General features: G+C 35.1%; 2 protein-coding genes across 9 annotated transcripts in view; one reads left to right on the top strand and one right to left on the bottom strand.

Annotated features, from left to right (window-relative positions):
* LOC125776636 (uncharacterized) overlaps positions 1–18,623 on the bottom strand; it is a 502,262-nt gene that overhangs the window by 994 nt on the left and 482,645 nt on the right. The window lies entirely within an intron of this gene.
* LOC109579336 (cholesterol 7-desaturase nvd) overlaps positions 1–18,623 on the top strand; it is a 202,416-nt gene that overhangs the window by 137,549 nt on the left and 46,244 nt on the right. The window lies entirely within an intron of this gene.

Raw genomic sequence — 18,623 nt, 5'->3', positions numbered from 1 at the left:
TAGTTGTGGGAACCAGCTCACGCCCCTTTGAACTGTTCCGTTTTAGTTTAACGACTTGTGAGATGTGGATGCTCCGTCCTCGTTATCTGTTGGTTGTTTCCGTTTTGATGGGTTTACTTTTATATTGCAATTTCGGGCATAGTGACCCACTTTTCCACAATTGAAACGTCTTCCTGTTGTATTTACTCGCGGTGCAGCAATTGTCTTCAGAGTCTTCAATATTTCTTCCATCAGCGCCGGTTGTTCCATTTCAACCCTTTGTACTTTGTGTGCTGGTTTACTTAGTAGGGAAGTTGTTTCCTGTGTGAGGTCGTGCGAAACCGTTTCAGCAAACGTTATTTTTGGCAATGCATATGTGGCGCGTTTGGTGTCCACATCACGAATTCCATTTATGAAACATTGAATTTTTACCCTCTCAATGTAATCTGCATTTGCCAAATGAGCTAGTCGTTCTATTTCAGTTGCGAACTCTTGCAATGACTCGTTCATCTTCTGACCCCTATTTTGCAGTTCGATCTGGTATATTTGTTTCCGGTGCTCACTACCATATCGTCTTTCTATCGCACTCATCAATGCCTCATAGTTGTCCCGTTCACAGTCTGGAATAGTCTGAAGGATTTCTGCCGCATGTCCTTTCAATGATACAAACAAGGACGCTATTTTGTCCGCTGCATTCCAGTTATTGGCCATTGCTGTCTTTTCAAACTGAAGTTTGAAAATTTGAAATGGAATACTTCCATCGAATGTGGGTGCCTTCAATCTTGGATCATTTGTTGATGGTGCAGGGCCATGCAGTTGCAGTTCTCGCATACGATTACTCAGTTGAAGAAATTCTGATCTTAAATTTTCTTCGTCATTTTTTATTGTGCTTAATTCGTCTTCAAATTTTGAAAATTTCTCTTGCACTTGTGTATTATTTTCTGTAATCTGTTGTACCAAACGCTTTTCTAACTGCGTATTATTTTCAGTCATTTGTTGTGTAAGGCGAGACTCTAACTGTGATGTATTTTCAGCTAGTTGCGTCATTTGCTGTGCAAGACGATTTTCTGTTTGCACTACATTTTCTGTTATTTGTGATATATTTTCAGCTATTTGCTGTGCCAGACGATTTTCTGACAAATAAAACCAAAAGCTGTTTAATTCACTTCAACAAAATCTCTTTATTTTACAACTCGTCTACACTATATCAGTTTACTCTTAGCACTGGTTGATTACGTTGGCGCTGCCACGGCTTATATAGCCACGCACTTCTCGCTGATGCCGACGTGTCCTTCTAGAATATTGCGTCTGGAAATTACAAGAACATAATGCTATACGGCGCCAAATACAGACAAGCAGACAGCCGCGGCGCCAGACTCAGCATTTGTTCAAGCAGACAAGCAGACAGCTGCGGCGCCAGATGTCTATTGTTTCGACAAGCAGACAGCCGCGGCGCCTGATGTCTACAACAAAACAAATGCTATTCCATATACCTACAGCTATTGTTCATAATAAGGGATGCATATAGCAATACAAATACAACTTAATACTACTTTTGTAACAATATCCTCACTTGCAACAAACAACCAATTCTTACGACAATAAACTGCTAATTGCTTGGTGAGTTCTTGCGTAATAACGGGTGATTTTTTTGAGGTTAGGATTTTCATGCATTAGTATTTGACAGATCACGTGGGATTTCAGACATGGTGTCAAAGAGAAAGATGCTCAGTATGCTTTGACATTTCATCATGAATAGACTTACTAACGAGCAACGCTTGCAAATCATTGAATTTTATTACCAAAATCAGTGTTCGGTTCGAAATGTGTTTATCGACAAATTTTGTTCAGCGATGAGGCTCATTTCTGGTTGAATGGCTACGTAAATAAGCAAAATTGCCGCATTTGGGGTGAAGAGCAACCAGAAGCCGTTCAAGAACTGCCCATGCATCCCGAAAAATGCACTGTTTGGTGTGGTTTGTACGCTGGTGGAATCAATGGGTCGTATTTTTTCAAAGATGCTGTTGGACGCAACGTTACGGTGAATGGCGATCGCTATCGTTCGATGCTAACAAACTTTTTGTTGCCAAAAATGGAAGAACTGAACTTGGTTGACATGTGGTTTCAACAAGATGGCGCTACATGCCACACAGCTCGCGATTCTATGGCCATTTTGAGGGAAAACTTCGGACAACAATTCATCTCAAGAAATGGACCCGTAAGTTGGCCACCAAGATCATGCGATTTAACGCCTTTAGACTATTTTTTGTGGGGCTACGTCAAGTCTAAAGTCTACAGAAATAAGCCAGCAACTATTCCAGCTTTGGAAGACAACATTTCCGAAGAAATTCGGGCTATTCCGGCCGAAATGCTCGAAAAAGTTGCCCAAAATTGGACTTTCCGAATGGACCACCTAAGACGCAGCCGCGGTCAACATTTAAATGAAATTATCTTCAAAAAGTAAATGTCATGAACCAATCTAACGTTTCAAATAAAGAACCGATGAGATTTTGCAAATTTTATGCGTTTTTTTTTTTAAAAAAAGTTATCAAGCTCTTAAAAAATCACCCTATACAATAGTGGAGTTTTTCATATATACAAACTCGAATCGGGGATTCCCCAAGCATCAGCAAGTATTACCAACATAAATTTTAAGCAGTGTTGCCGTTTGAGAAAGAAAAAAATACACCAAACTCATTTCAAAATTGCGCTAAATTTTAGCTGTGAAATTTTAATGGCAATAAGAGAAGATGTGTTTTTATGTGAATTTATTTAACCATTATTACATTTATCAAAATCAACTAAATTAAATAACTGAATATCTTTCTGGTCATCATTACGTTCGGGTGCGGTTGGTGTGCCTTCACCAGATGCCGTTTCTTTTTTTACAGTTTTAGTCATTTTCTGCAAACCGAGTTCAGGCAACATAAAAGTGTGGCAATTTTTCTTAAGAACTTTCAACTGATGACGTATCATTATAATTGAACTCTGTTAGTAAAATCAGAGACAGTCATAACATAACACTTTAATGTAAAAAAGAGACAAAATTTTAAAAACGCATCAATAACATTGTGGTCGGGGAATACTAAATCCTTTGGGGAATTCCCAGCTCGTTATTTTCCTAACGTTTTACGGCTCTGACAATTAACTTATTGGCTTAAATTTACGATCGTCAATAATTTTTACAATTTTCTACTAGATTCCGAAAAATATTTTTTAGCGCATTGTATTGAGAAAAAAAGCGCTGAAGAGTCTAGAATTGCGTTATCTAGCGCGAAATGCGCTAAAACGGCAACACTAATTTTAATGCCGGCAGTATACCTAGTCTCAGCGAGACACCCTGAGACATGCCCAGTGAATATAAATGTAAACCAATATACACATTTTTGAGGTATGTTTGTCCACACATGTTTCCGAAATTATTACGAGTAATTGAATTTTGACCATTCTTTCTAAAACTGGGTTAAATTTTTTTTTACTAATGCATTGAAAGTTTAATACCTAGGTATATTTTTTTTTAGTTGTGTATGCAACTAAGAAGGTAACAAATAAATTAAAGACAAACCTTTTTTTTACTTAAGTAATGTGTTTGTGTAATAATAAATGTTGGGAATTGAGATTTCCTCTGACCGGGGGCCCCTTTGGGCTGGGGGCCCGTGGCATTTTGCCGACTTGCCACCCTATAGTTACGCCACTGGTTACGCAGTGTGGTGCCACTCGTAGCCTACAGTTAACAAATTTTTCAGATCGGACTTTTGCATTGCCTCACAAACTTACCGATCAGAATCTAGTGCTAGTGTAAAAACTTTTTTATTAGTGAAGTGTACGACTATCGCATTATAGCCTCGATGTAACCGAAGTAATTTTGAAACATTTTTGCATAGAGTAATATAGTTTTGTTCGCCTAACGTTGTACATATGTTTGTAATATCTAAAACTAATCAATATAGATTTACAGTTATATATATATGTACATACATAGGTGGATTTTTAAGGAGCCTGGTAATAAAATTGAGCAACGGGCGTGGCACCGCCCACCTTTAGATGAAATCATATATCTCATGTTAAGCTGTGAAAATGTGCGAAATCGAACAAAAACGACGCCTATTTCCATAGATATACATATACATATAATAAATTTTCTATTTTACAGAATATAAATTAAGCACCAACGAAGTGATGGGAATAAAAAATTGTGCAAATAGTGCCCATGAGAAAATCAAACTATAGCATATCATCAATGACCTGACAGAAAATATAAAACGCTCAGTATATTATTGAAATAGAGTAAAAATCATTTTTGATAATAATGTGGTCTTGGCTTCAAACTTGAATAGCCCCCATATACCTATTATAAAGATTTTCGAAATTCTGGTAGATTTTATACCAAACTAGCGACCCGGTATGTACTCCACTACATATAAAGTGAAATGATAATTTTTTTTCTTAACATCAAATTCTTTTGGTCAAACCAAAATATATTTTAATAATGAAGTGCCATATCAGTTGGAATAGAGATTCGCGGTATCCAAAACTTCTCCTTTTGATTTAGCAGTTAAGATCGTAGCTTGAATCAAATTTGGTAACAGCTTTTTCACTCTCAACAGCAACAGCTTGCAAGAGTTAATAATACTCGTATTTGTAGCAGCAAAAGATGTCGTTTGAAGTGTCTCATTGTATTGTTAAATAGGCAACTTAAAGTTGGTCATGTGAAAAACATAATCCCTCCAAATTCACCCCATAAACGTTAAGTATTTGCCCTTGGGCCTTGTTGATGGTCATCGCAGATGATAAAAGTACAGGATTTTGTAATCGTTTGGATTGAAATGGCATAGCAGTTGGAATCATAGGGATACGCTCTATCAAACAAACTTCTTTTGATTTTGCAGTTAAGATCGTAGCTCCAATCAAATTTGGTAATCACTGCTAATCTGGTGCCATTACACAGGTTTGGTAGATTAATTTTTCGCAATAATGTAATCGAAGAGCCAACTTTCAGATCCAAGTAATGCGGTGGCATACCAGCCAGTTCCAATAAATTCAAAGGTTAATGGATAATTCATTGTCTTATCTTGATTCATAACACTGTCAATTGATTTATATGTCGTAACAGCACCTGACACTCTCGTTTAAATTTGAAAATTAGTGGCATTGCTAATAATGTTCTTTGGTGCTAAAATGGCACGTTATCTCAACCAATCATGATTTTTATGACTCTGAAGAATAGTCGGATAAACACATACAATGAATTTATCTATCGATTTTGCAATTGTACAAAAATTTTTCAGTACGTATATAGTGATCAATCCGTTTGTTTTGAATTGTTTTGAAAGCTCATAGACAGCTGGATTTTTTTATAGGTGAATACGCATATTAATGTTCAATGTAAATTTTTGTACATATCTCTAAAAGGCTGATGACTTTAAACAAGCATTTATTTCATCAGCAGGAGTTGATCGAGGAACAGCAGGCAATGTTTCACCTGACAGTAATATCAAAGCATCACCAAAAAGCTTTTGATTACCACGTAAATCTTGCATTATTCGATTAACTGTTTCTGATGATTTTTTATTCGCCATTGAATACTCATCCCATAAAAACATCCCATAAAATTTGATAATTGACGTTAATCGCTGAATTTTTGCCATAGCAGAATTTCTCGAAATATTGCTAGTTGGAGTTTCAATCACTTATATGTATGTACATGCAATGACAATTTTAATGCCGAGTGTGTGGTCCGACCACTTTCTAATAATATAGCAGCAATTACACTGTGGAACATTTTTGGGATTATTGTCTGGGGGGTAAGAAATTCCAAGTCAGGGTGATGGTACTAGGTCAGTATAGTAAAACCCTCAAAGGGTTTGGCGTTCGTATGTGTCAGTTTTTTTTATGACCTTTTAAATTTTTTCCTTATCTTGATGATTTTTCGCGAACCACTTGTCCGATTTTGATGAAACAAATTTAGAAAAACTAAGAATTACAATTTCTATTTGTTTTTATTTGTTTTTATTCAAAAAAGTGTCATTTATCGCCTTTTTTATACATTTTTTTAGGCAATATTTATTAAAATAACCATCACCCAGACTTGGAATTTCTCACCCCCCAGATTAGCTGTTCTACTGTGTTATCGAAGATGCAAGTGCCAATGCAATTTTCTTTTCCGATCAAATATTCGCTAAAATCAATGATATAACGAACGTTTTGCCTTTACCACCAAGAAATGTAATCCACTTGCATTATTGGAAACGGCTTGCATGATTGTGTCATATATGTATGTACATGTTTTTGCTGAATGTTCAGTTATATTCGATTGTACAAATAAATGAAAATCATTAGAACTGATTTTCCGCTCACGTTGCAATTCACAATCAAACAAATCATTCATCTCACGATTTGGTGCGGTCATACCCAATTGTTTTCAAAGGTTTATTTTTAAATTATTGTCTTTGTACATTTCCAAGTAAATCAACAAATCAGTATTTCTTGCGTGATGACGCATTTGAATTAAAATATCTTCTGCCTATAATCTTTATATTTGTTCATTAATTCAATTAGATTTGATGGCGTACATGTTGATAATATAATGGCAAATAGCAATGCTATTAGTTGTGGATGAGCTGGATCAGCTCATGTTCATCATCCTCCAACAAATGCAAGATATCCTACGATATGTTTACACAAATGGGCGTTGACTGTTTTTAATTCGTGAAATTGTTTTGGGTCTTTAGCGTTAATTAATAACAATTGCAAATAAAAACACTGAGCATTTTTTGGATGCATTGTATATATTCTTCCAATTACATCTGTTTGGAAAATGCCAGGATGTATATATAACGCAAATGTATCAGTTTCACATTATTTAAAAAAAGAGGTCAATGTAGCTGGTAGTTGCGCTGCTTTTTCCAGTACACTCGCTCCCCTAAAATAAACACGTTGGCTATTCAGAAGGTACACAGGAAAGTGAATAATCATAGGATGTTTTCATGCATTAGAATCCGTACATACTATAATCAATCTGATTGTTGTAATTAAAAACAGCACATATCATTTCAGCTAAAACAGCACGGCGTATTCATGATAAGATTCAGTACAGGTACAAGATCACCACATCTTTTTTTATTTTTTGTGTCCAGAGGGGGAATCTTCCATAAATACCAATACTTAGTAATATGCAGTATGCACGATTCATACTGTTCGCTAAAAGTACACCTCATTCGGGACCACGTCTAATCAGTATTATCTTACTATATTGAACTTGCAAAACAGTACGTTTGTGAACTAAGCCCTTAACTCTGTCATCTGTAGCTTTGTGGAAAGGCCAGCTGGACCACCGCTAAGCATTGAATTGCAGGGCCAGCTTTGCCTATTGGCTTACGTCATCAGCTCGCTATTCACGAGTCTAGCTTCGCTGCTTCTTTTTGCTCGCCTCTTCTCAGATCTTGCAGTATCAGAGCGGTAGTCCTCTCCATTGTATATCATACTTGTCTCGTTTGCAGCATATAAGACACTATATTAGCCGGTGTTATTCGGCCTGCCACTTCCATCTCCAGATCCTGCCGCTCTGTTGTAAATCTCGGGCAGTAGAAAAATATATGCTCTGCATTTTCGCTACTGCTATCACAGAAAAAGCAAGTAACTCCTTGACCATATCTATGCAGGTACTCTCTGAAACATCCGTGTTCTATTAGAAACTGCGTCATGTAAAAGTCTATGTCGCAGTGCTTTCCTCTTTACGCTCTTGACAGATTATTGCTTATGCTTTTATCATAGATCCGCTTCAGTTCTCAAGCCATTATGTCTGCCGGCATTATCTCAATTATAGTACCAGCGCCTTCATGAGAGACCGTGCGGAATGCGCTAATGGTTCTTCTTCTTTAGGCAGCGGGAAGTGTAGGAAATTCCATAAGAGTGCACCCAATACGGAACCTTGTGGAATGCGCAGTATTTTTTGTTGCTGAACATCCATATATCTCCTTCTGTGGTATTTTCGCAATACCTGTGAGCTTCTCAATTGCTTTAACGGTTGACTGTTTTTTGCGGAAGCCGTATTGATTGTTGGATGGGCTGAAGGCCTCACCTTCTAGGTCCAGACCGTTGAACAGATTAATATTCTACTAGCAAAAGATACGTCAATAACGGAGCCACGCTATTCTTTTCAAAGGTGTTCTTTATTCCATATGTGTAGAACATTCAGTAGGACAATGTCTAGCACAGCGAAGGCTTTAAGTATTGTTCTTCCTCTCTGGTTAGTTGCCCCGCATATATCTTTGGTGCAGTTGTCGTAGCATCTTTCACAAGTTCGTCCCGTATTTTCCCGTATTTTTTCAAGCAGAATACTTGGCAGTATGTAGTAGCTGAAGAAGTTAATAAAATTTCTTCCAAATTACCTAAAGCACTTCTTCAGTTGACCTTCTACCTTATTCTTCAGATTGATCGGCCGATCTTAATCTTTTGGGCCTTTAGTAAATATTTTTCTTCTTGCGCAGGAAGACTTAGCACTGCTGTTTGGGTGCCCGCATAAGCCGTTCTGATGGTTTTTACAGATGCCACGTTAAAGAAAGGTTTAACTTTTGCATGGATCGGTTCATTTATGTTCTCTTTTGTGGTGATTTCGTCCAGATCCCGCACTTCCACTATGGTTTCTGGTTAGTGTTTTAATTCGTGCATCGGGTCGAAAACGTTGTATCGTGTTTGCATTCTTCTTATTCTCTTTCTTCTGTGTCCTACGTTGACCCAGTCTTCCTCCGTTGTTAATTTCGCTTTAGCATCCTTAGGATATTTCCTCTTCCCTCGCTAGTCAGGTCGACTACCGTTTTTACCGTTAGCTCGTGGGAGGTTTTTTTTGCGTCCTTTTCCCCATTTGTTTGCTATCACATGGCCTTTTAAGGGAAGTACTAAGGCAACTTTTCGGCACTATTAGAAATCCCGAATCGAAAAAAGTCCAGAATCGACCCACCCTAGTATGCATGCCCATGATTACACTCATAACGAAGAATTTCGTTTTGCTTGTTTATATTTTGTTTCACTTTTGACAGCGAAAAATGCTTACAAAACACACCTCTCACACAGATAACATAAAGACATTTTTTATTGTGTTTTCTGTTGTTTGTTACTATTATAAGAAATACGTTCCTTAACTCGCGCATTAATCTGCTTGTTCATACATTCATATATACTTATATGTAAAGGGTGATTTTTTAAGAGCTTGATAACTTTTTTTTAAAAAAAAACGCATAAAATTTGCAAAATCTCATCGGTTCTTTATTTGAAACGTTAGATTGGTTCATGACATTTACTTTTTGAAGATAATTTCATTTAAATGTTGACCGCGGCTGCGTCTTAGGTGGTCCATTCGGAAAGTCCAATTTTGGGCAACTTTTTCGAGCATTTCGGCCGGAATAGCCCGAATTTCTTCGGAAATGTTGTCTTCCAAAGCTGGAATAGTTGCTGGCTTATTTCTGTAGACTTTAGACTTGACGTAGCCCCACAAAAAATAGTCTAAAGGCGTTAAATCGCATGATCTTGGTGGCCAACTTACGGGTCCATTTCTTGAGATGAATTGTTGTCCGAAGTTTTCCCTCAAAATGGCCATAGAATCGCGAGCTGTGTGGCATGTAGCGCCATCTTGTTGAAACCACATGTCAACCAAGTTCAGTTCTTCCATTTTTGGCAACAAAAAGTTTGTTAGCATCGAACGATAGCGATCGCCATTCACCGTAACGTTGCGTCCAACAGCATCTTTGAAAAAATACGGTCCAATGATTCCACCAGCGTACAAACCACACCAAACAGTGCATTTTTCGGGATGCATGGGCAGTTCTTGAACGGCTTCTGGTTGCTCTTCACCCCAAATGCGGCAATTTTGCTTATTTACGTAGCCATTCAACCAGAAATGAGCCTCATCGCTGAACAAAACACGCGCGCGAAACACATTTCGAACCGAACACTGATTTTGGTAATAAAATTCAATGATTTGCAAGCGTTGCTCGTTAGTAAGTCTATTCATGATGAAATGTCAAAGCATACTGAGCATCTTTCTCTTTGACACCATGTCTGAAATCCCACGTGATCTGTCAAATACTAATGCATGAAAATCCTAACCTCAAAAAAATCACCCGTTACATACATATATTTGTATACACTTCCGAACAAATAATGCACAAGCATGCATACATACACATGCGTACACATGTGAATATGTCACCAACAAAAAATTGAAGCATTGTTCTACAAAAACAACAATTTGTTCAAATAGCAGAAGCATCAAAAGTCAATTTGGCGAAGCCCAAATGTAGTAAATTTAATAACAAAAACGATTTCATTCATAAACGCAGGTGCAAATTCTACTCGCTTCATTCATAAAAACAGACGCCGCACATTGGGATATCTGTGGCCGAAATTCAAAAATTTCATGTTGTCTGATTTGAATGAAAATTTCACAGTTTGTTACCAACTATCTGTACATTATTTTCCCAAAGTATTAGGATTCTATCTGCATTAGTTTTTTGTCCAGAAATACCCAAAGTTGGTGAATTTAGAGAGCATCAAAATTAGCAAAAAATTTACTCAAAAGTCAAATTATTGATACAATAAAACAACTATTGAACTTCGTTATTATTTTTATTTATAATATGTATCAAAGAAAAAATTTGCATCAAAATCCATTGAAAAAAATAATGCATAAAAAATTTTGTGGAACAACATAATTTGGTCGACAAAATTTCAATGTTCTTCAAATTCAAAGTGGTGCATCTTTTTAGCGCTGTCTACCGCTGTCGACATACATATACCGAATTAAAGCCTGAAGTCTCAGCTAAACGATAAAAAAAAATTCAGCTGCCCCAAATTGCCCCCCTTGAAAACAAACAATGTCAGAATGTCACGCAGATGTACAAAATTTGCTAAAAAGAGACTTAATAAAAGAGAATTTAGTTGTATGGGAGGTGGGCGTAAAAGTGGGCGGATATTATTGAAATTTAACACCAACATATATAATGTCATAAAAATGCTATGTACCAAAAATCAGTGCTGTAGGTCAAAAATTAAGTTTCAGCTTATATGGGAGGTGGGCGTAAAATAAAATTTTTTAAAAAAATTTTTTCATTTTTTTCTTGATTGGAATCCAAAACAATGATGTACCAAATGTCATTGTCCTGCGACAACTCCTTATATTTTTAGCCGCAGTATGCACTAGCAGAAACCAATGTGCGCCGTAACATCTCCCCGAGCATGCCTTTGCCTACAACCGTCTTTTCGCTACGATGGTAAAAGCTAAAAATCATAAATTGAACAACTTTCTGATGCTTCTTCACAGAAAGAAGTCAGAAAAGTGGCAACAACGGAGTTGTCGATTTATAATATTTGTCCATTCTAAAATATTTTTCCGTGACTCACAAAAATCTGCGTCGATATGTATGCAAGCTCATAAATATGCATACATATTTACGCTAGTTTGTAGGCGAAGCTGTTACAGCGGGAAGAGAAGAGGTCAATAGGCGGTCATTCGTTTATTTTTTTCGGCACAGCTTGGATTTTCTATCATCACACAAGAGCTGAACCAATGAGCGCGACAGATATTAGAATACACACGTTCTTAGGAACACAGGTATTGAGGCAGCTGCACAACTACATAACTGTGTCCCTACGAACGTGTGTATTTTAATATTTGACAGATGTCGCTTGCAGTCTGTCGTGCTCAATGTGTTCAGCACTTGACTCTTTGACAAAACGCAAGTTTCGGCCATTGGTTGACCGTGACAACGGAGATGCGAAAGAAGTGTGCTACACTTGTTATTATGAATGTATGTACATATGTGTATGGCTCGTATTTGCTTTCGTAAACATACAGACAAATGTGCTAAAGAAATATTATATGTACATATGCATGTGTCATAGAAATTCTATTGGTACAAGTATGGAAATGATAACGAAATAATGCGAATATGCATATTTCATGAAGGTCATCAATTTTCTTATTCACTTTTTAATAGTCGAAATAAATATAATTTATTTGAAATATTTATTTATTTAAAAATTAAAAAATTAAATTAAAGAAAAAAAATAAAATTAAAATAACGTTTCCTAATTTTTCCCGATTTTGTAAAAATAATTAAAATTTTTACCATTTTCCAGAAAACAATGGTTCATATAATACAAAATAATCACGCATATGTGACACAGAGAATGCTTTGTATATTTTTCTTCAAAGCATTACTCTTTATTTATTCTGGCATGATTTCAGTCGTCTTACATATATTTTTGCCCAGGGATAATGGGATGCCCAACTTATTCCAGTGTGAGAGCGCCTCAAAATAAGCGTTTTTATAACAATTTCCATTATGGTCAGATCGAACAAAATAAAAATTTTTGGGCATTTTAAATTAAAATAACCAACATTTATTACGATTGCAAATTATTATATATTGGACTTTTAATATATGGCAGAACTACTTTATTCCTTTTTTTGATTTTATGGTATATTAAAACAACTGACTTTCGATCTTTTAATACTTAACCATTCGCCTGGTTAAGCCTATTAGTTCTATTTATTCTAGTTTAATGATTTGTAGTAGAAAATTAATTCTATTATGCATTAAATTACAAAACGTTTCATGAAATATATTTAAATTTCACATTTTATTTGATTTTCATTGCTTTAAATTTTTATTAGGGATCTTGAACGACGGCAACAAATTCCTCCGTTCACATAAATTTTTGGAATAATTTCAATCTGGCCGTTCCTTAAACCTTACCAATCCAGTCAACTGTCAAAGTTCGGTAGGTGAGCGGCTCTCACATTTCCAGTGACAGGAGAGTTGGGGATCTCTTTATCTCTGTTTTTGCCACTGCACGTGCTCAATTCTGCTAAATAGCAGCGACAACAGCGAATTCCTTACTTTGATTCTATCGGCTCTGTTAGCCGCCAAATCGAACATCATACAGAATTCAATTTGAACCTTCTCTATACTTTACATTCTCTGGTCTAACGTCGTTTCAGTACGGCAGTCTTCGACACGGCGTTGTGTGCGTGCAATTAGACGTATTGTACGACTCTACGAAACTCGCACGAATCGAGACGAGCTGATCCGAAATCGGACGAATACATAAGCAGCTGTTTATGAGAAAGTATATACATAGGTGTATAGGTATTTATGTACAACAGTGAATAGCTGTACTTGTAAAATTTGTGAATAAAGTGTTTTGAATATAAATGAAAAAAGTGAATTTATTATTAATGAAGAAAGTCACGAAAAAGTCGTGAAAGAAAATGAGTGAGTACTGTATATACATACATTGAATTAATATCAAAGAAAAAGAAATACTGCATGAATAAAATAAATAAATAATTATAATTGCATAAGTTGATACAAAACGCTATGCAATAGCTTTACCGCCGCAGTCCCCGAGTGCCACATGTCTTTTTATATTTCTTTTTAATTTTATTGGTTTTACAATAATAGATTCACAAAGGTCTTTATTGAATAATAGTATTTCAATAATGTATAACAAAATAGTTTTTAAGTAAGTTTAACATTTGATAATTCGAGTGATTCTTCAATATTATTCAATGCAAAACTATTTTTCTAAATCTATATTTTAATACAAGATGTAGATAATTCCTCATTTGACAAAATATAAGAATTAACTGTGCCGGCTTTGGTCCAATGTATTGCATACTCTATTTTGATTATCTTTTCTTTTATTATGTTTAATTTACATTTGATTTCAATAGCAAGATTGTGTTGTATAACTTCATTTTTTTTGTAATTCTTTTAAACTTTTGTTTGATATTGTAGAAATATTATTAATTCTGTCGAGAATTACTTTATTAATTGTTATTTGTTCATTATTATTTTCAATAATGTTATTAATATGTTTCTCTAGTGTTATTAGGACGTCGTGGTCAGGATTTCCCGCAATCCGTTTCCAGACTGTTCCTATTTCGTTTTTTGACTTTCTAAATCGTTTTGGTTTTATATCGGTATTCTGCGTGAGACAATTGTCTCATGTCTCTAATAGTGACTATAGTAATTTAGTGATTCTGTTAGTCAGGAGTCTCGTTTTGGTATTCTGGCAAATAGAGTATACTACTTTACAGTATACTACTATACTGTAACTGCCAGAATACCAAAATGAGACTCCTGACTAACAGAATCACTAAATTACTATAGTCACTATTAGAGACATGAGACAATCGTCTCACGCAGAATACCGACATTAGTCTATTTAAGTATATAGGTCTGTGTCAGTTTTAGATCGTTAAAGAGAATAGGAAGGAGTGGATTCTCTTTTCTAATTTTAGTTTTAATTGTATTACTTAAATCGTTTACTGCTTTCTGTCAATCCTCTATGTACACTTTGTGTATCAGTCGGAATGTTCCTGTTTGGATTTTAACTGGTCCTGTACTAAATGTTGCTAGTTGTGAATTTGTATAGTCTATTATTCTAAGGTGAGCATACACCAAATGTATCAAAAATCTGTAAAATTAAAATAAAGAAAAATATGTAGCTATGTCTTCTCTTGTGTACTGTTCGTCGTTTTTCTACGAATACAACACAGTATTTGTGTTCTTTTAGGATTTCTTTTCTATACATATCTATATAATTTCAGAAGGCGTGGAGTGAAATCTTATGACTTGTCCATTGACTTTGCTAGCGGGGTGTTTTGAAAATGTTAATACCAAGTTGGTCTTCGACCATAAATTGTATTGAGCTGAGTTGAAAGATTTTTCATTATCTATAACTATGGTTTTCGGTACACCAAAGGAACGGAAACAGGTATTTGTCGCAAGGGTTCTCTAATATCCTCTATTGCTTTTGGTTCTATTGATATAACTTGAGCGTATTTCGAAAATTTGTCTATTGCGGTAAGTACAAAATTTTTCTCTATATATATGAATTATTTCACCAAGATTATGTAAAATAGGGGTTTCAAGTAAATGTGATATATTATGATGACGATCGCATTTATTTTCTTTACAGATTTTGTATTGTTTAATTATAGCTTCTATACGAGTATTTAAAAAATAACATTTTTGTATGGGTTTTTTATAATTGTGGTCTCTGTTACTGTGTGCGCGTTTATGTTCTTTTAATATTGTTTCGTTTTGAATGCCCTCGTTTGTAATGTCATCAAATTTCTTATAAGTATATCGAATTTTGTAATTAGGAAAATGAATTGAGTATTTTTTCAAATTACAGGTCTTATTCGCCAGTAAATATCTTATTTTTCACCGAAGGGTTTAAGTAACGTTTAAAGAATGAGTTAAAGTTTTCTGATGAAAATGTTTGTTTAATTATTATACATATATCTATGGTATGTAGAGACATCCAAAATTGGTTTTCGAAAACATTTATGGGTACTTCTACGACAGGAATTAGGTTGTGCGATCAGCTGTCATTACAATTTTTTTTTTTTACTATTAAATCGTGTTATTTTACAAAAGTAGTAATATGACATTATTATAGAATGTGTTGACTTGAAGTCACGAAAATTTCAAAAAAAAATTTTAATTTCCAAAGTTATAGTTATTTGTGTTGACTTAGTTCCAAAAAAAGGTACTTGCGGTGACAACCATAAGTCCTTGGAGATTCATCTAAAATCAGTCGGACAAATGGCAAGCATTCCTTTTTCATAATCAGGATATTGTATTTTTGACATTCTACCTTCTTCGCCACCAAGCAGAATTATGATTGATTTCTGATTTCTTAAGAGGAATTTGATGGAAACTGCTTTTTAAGTCCGTTATTGCAAACATTCGGTTTTCTCCTAATTGTGATAATTCTTCATTTATCTCCGGTATTGGATATCTGTCAGCAGTTGTGTTTAGCTTTCTGTAATCAATAACTAATCTGAACGTTTGTTTTCGCCTAATGCATGGTCTTTTTTGGGTACAACCCACATTGGTGAGTTGTATGGTGATCTTGATTTTTTGATAATGCTGTCCTCTAATAGTTTATTTGTTTTTTTACTTCTTATATTAAACTAGCAGGATATGGCTATGATGTTGTATATAGTTATTGGTGTATCTGAATTTGTTCTAATTTCCGCTACTACTTTTCTTCGATACGAAAGTTTTTCGTTAGGTTCTGAAAATATGTTGTTTTTGTACAAGTTATTTAATTTCGTTTTTCTTCTGAACTATTCATATGTTCGTCACGGGTTTGAACGGAGTGAACATCTTGGGCTATATATTGATGGAGTTGAATTTTATGTTTCTTTGTTACAATCATGAAATTATCTTTGTTTAATTTTGTACCAAATAGATACATATGTGTCTCTATTTGTTCTGTGGTAATAATTAAATTATTAAATTGATAATCACATTCGGAATAAAAATACCGCAGCACTAAAGTGTATAGTGTACAAAATAATTTATTAAAGAAGTATTTCACGTTTTACAAATATTCCTTTTCTTAAAATTAAATGTTTCGATTATTTAGCGAATTTTAACGAATGTTGAAGATGAGGATAGATCGCTGCTGTCGATGTTCAAAACTGTATCGGGACGGGACGCGAAAAACGGACGTTGATGTGAGCAGTGTGTCGAACGAATGTATAAAAAACGAATGCAGTCCGGTGGCTGCTGATGGATCGATTACTTGAAGTATCGTGGACGACTCCAATTAAAGCGCACAGGATTGAGATTGGATAACCGCAGAGGAGTGTGAGATGTTATCGCGGCGCAGCGTATGAGTGAGAGAATATAGTATATCGAATGTGTTCGCTATCCCTTTTCCCAGTCTTTTGGTTGAGTGGGTTGATTGATGTAGAAGTGTGGTGAGTTGTGTTGAGTGGTATTGTATTATTAGTGTGGTGGCCGCTTGCTCTCTCAATAGTGGTGTGATATGGAGTCATCAGCTGTGGTGAATTAAGCTGTATTATTAGTGTGCGCCAGTTTTTTCCGGTAAAGTGGGTGGATGCTTAACTCATTTAAACAATCTTTAATATGTATTATTGGTGATAATTCCTTTAAACTATCATTTCCAAGAATTGCGTGAAAAGTTGTAAAAGTTAGTAACAAAAAAATTAATTTGCATTCTTCGATACTAAAAAGATTTAGGAACGTGTGATGGGTAATGTGTATTTTCCCACCGATAGAATTCGAGTAAAAAGGGTTTTTGTTTTCTTTGGGATTTAGTACTAAATTTGATTGTATATAATTTTTTTTGGAACCTGTATCAAAGAGAATTTTTAAAATTTCTCCACTCTTCGTTTTGCAGTTGAAATAAAATAATGAAGAGCTGTTTAAGGGGTCAGTGGGGTAATATTTTTTTTTTTTTTTGTTTTGCATGTTCTGCTCCCTTATACCCTTAGAATTAATGTAGAAACCAACTTTACCATTAGAAGGTTTCGAAAAAGAAAAAAAAAATTATACCGCTCGACGTTCGGAGCGTTAGGAGTGCACACTTCAACAATTAAACACATTTTTTAAACTGGCGGACATGATTCTGGTCGAATTTGCTTAATTTTTTTTAAATGTTCACAAAACGCCTGACTATCGTCCCTATATATTGGTTGTCAAAAAAGTCTTGCGGTATTTTTATTGATTTTTTTTTATTGAAATTGAAATGAATTTTGGTGACTCATGCCCAGCACTTGACCGATGCTACGGCTGCTACTATGCCGGTCTATTTCGACCAATTCAGCGATTTTATTGCAACAGGCCGTAGAGGTGTCAAACTATCGATAGTCGCACCATCGATAGTTTCAAAAGTTAAAAAAAAAAACTATCAATACTCATCGATAGTAAAAAAAAAAAAATTATCGATACTATCTATTCGATAGTACTATCGTACTTCAAAGGTTCATAAAAAATATTTTGAAAAAAAAAATCTTTTGCATTACAAAAAACCTGTCTTTCCAAGAACAAAATAACTCATATTTATTTTTATAATAAAAAAAAAACATTAATAAATTAATTTACAACATAAGTTGAAAGCTTAAGTTTACGTTAAAACGGAGATCAAAGAGCCACTCAGTGGTTTTAAAGAGATCAATATTAGCACATTTTGTGATTTTTGTTGATAAATAACAACATATCTACATTTTTTTCCTTCAGTCTTGTTCGTCTGTCTGAGACTAATTCTCCAGCTTTGCTGAACATACGCTCAGACTCCGTTGAAGTTGCCGGAATGCATAAATATTTGCATGCCATGATTTGCATTGACTTCATTTCAGTCGATCTAGTCTGAAATTGAGATAAATGTTTGTTTATATAAGCGTTACACAAAATGTCATTGCTACCTTCCAGTATTCCAATGGGTCTACATCTAGCGGCTCATTGGGTTTTTCAGTGTATTCGCGTAGTGTGATGATAGCATCCGCTCTGTTGGATTTGACTTTGCTGGATAGTTTCTCTATCAAAAACTCATAAATTTGTGGAATTTTAACGCTTTTTGATGCCGACGGTTCCTCCCTGTTGTCATTCGATGACGATGCTGCAATTCTGTTGATTTCAACCAATTCGTTTTCCAGCAACATAGACGCTTGGGCCACACACCTTTCAATTTCATTAAGAATGGCCTGTAATTTAGTTTTACCATTTTCATAAAGCTTTTGTATATAAACATTCAGAATGGTATTTCAAGATGGTAGTTCATATCGAGGATCAAGACACCGAATGAGCTCTCTAAATCCT

This window comes from Bactrocera dorsalis, chromosome 2 (genome assembly GCF_023373825.1).
Source record: "Bactrocera dorsalis isolate Fly_Bdor chromosome 2, ASM2337382v1, whole genome shotgun sequence".
In the NCBI taxonomy this organism is placed as follows: Eukaryota; Metazoa; Arthropoda; class Insecta; order Diptera; family Tephritidae; genus Bactrocera; species Bactrocera dorsalis.
This window is presented reverse-complemented; position numbering and strand designations above follow the sequence as displayed.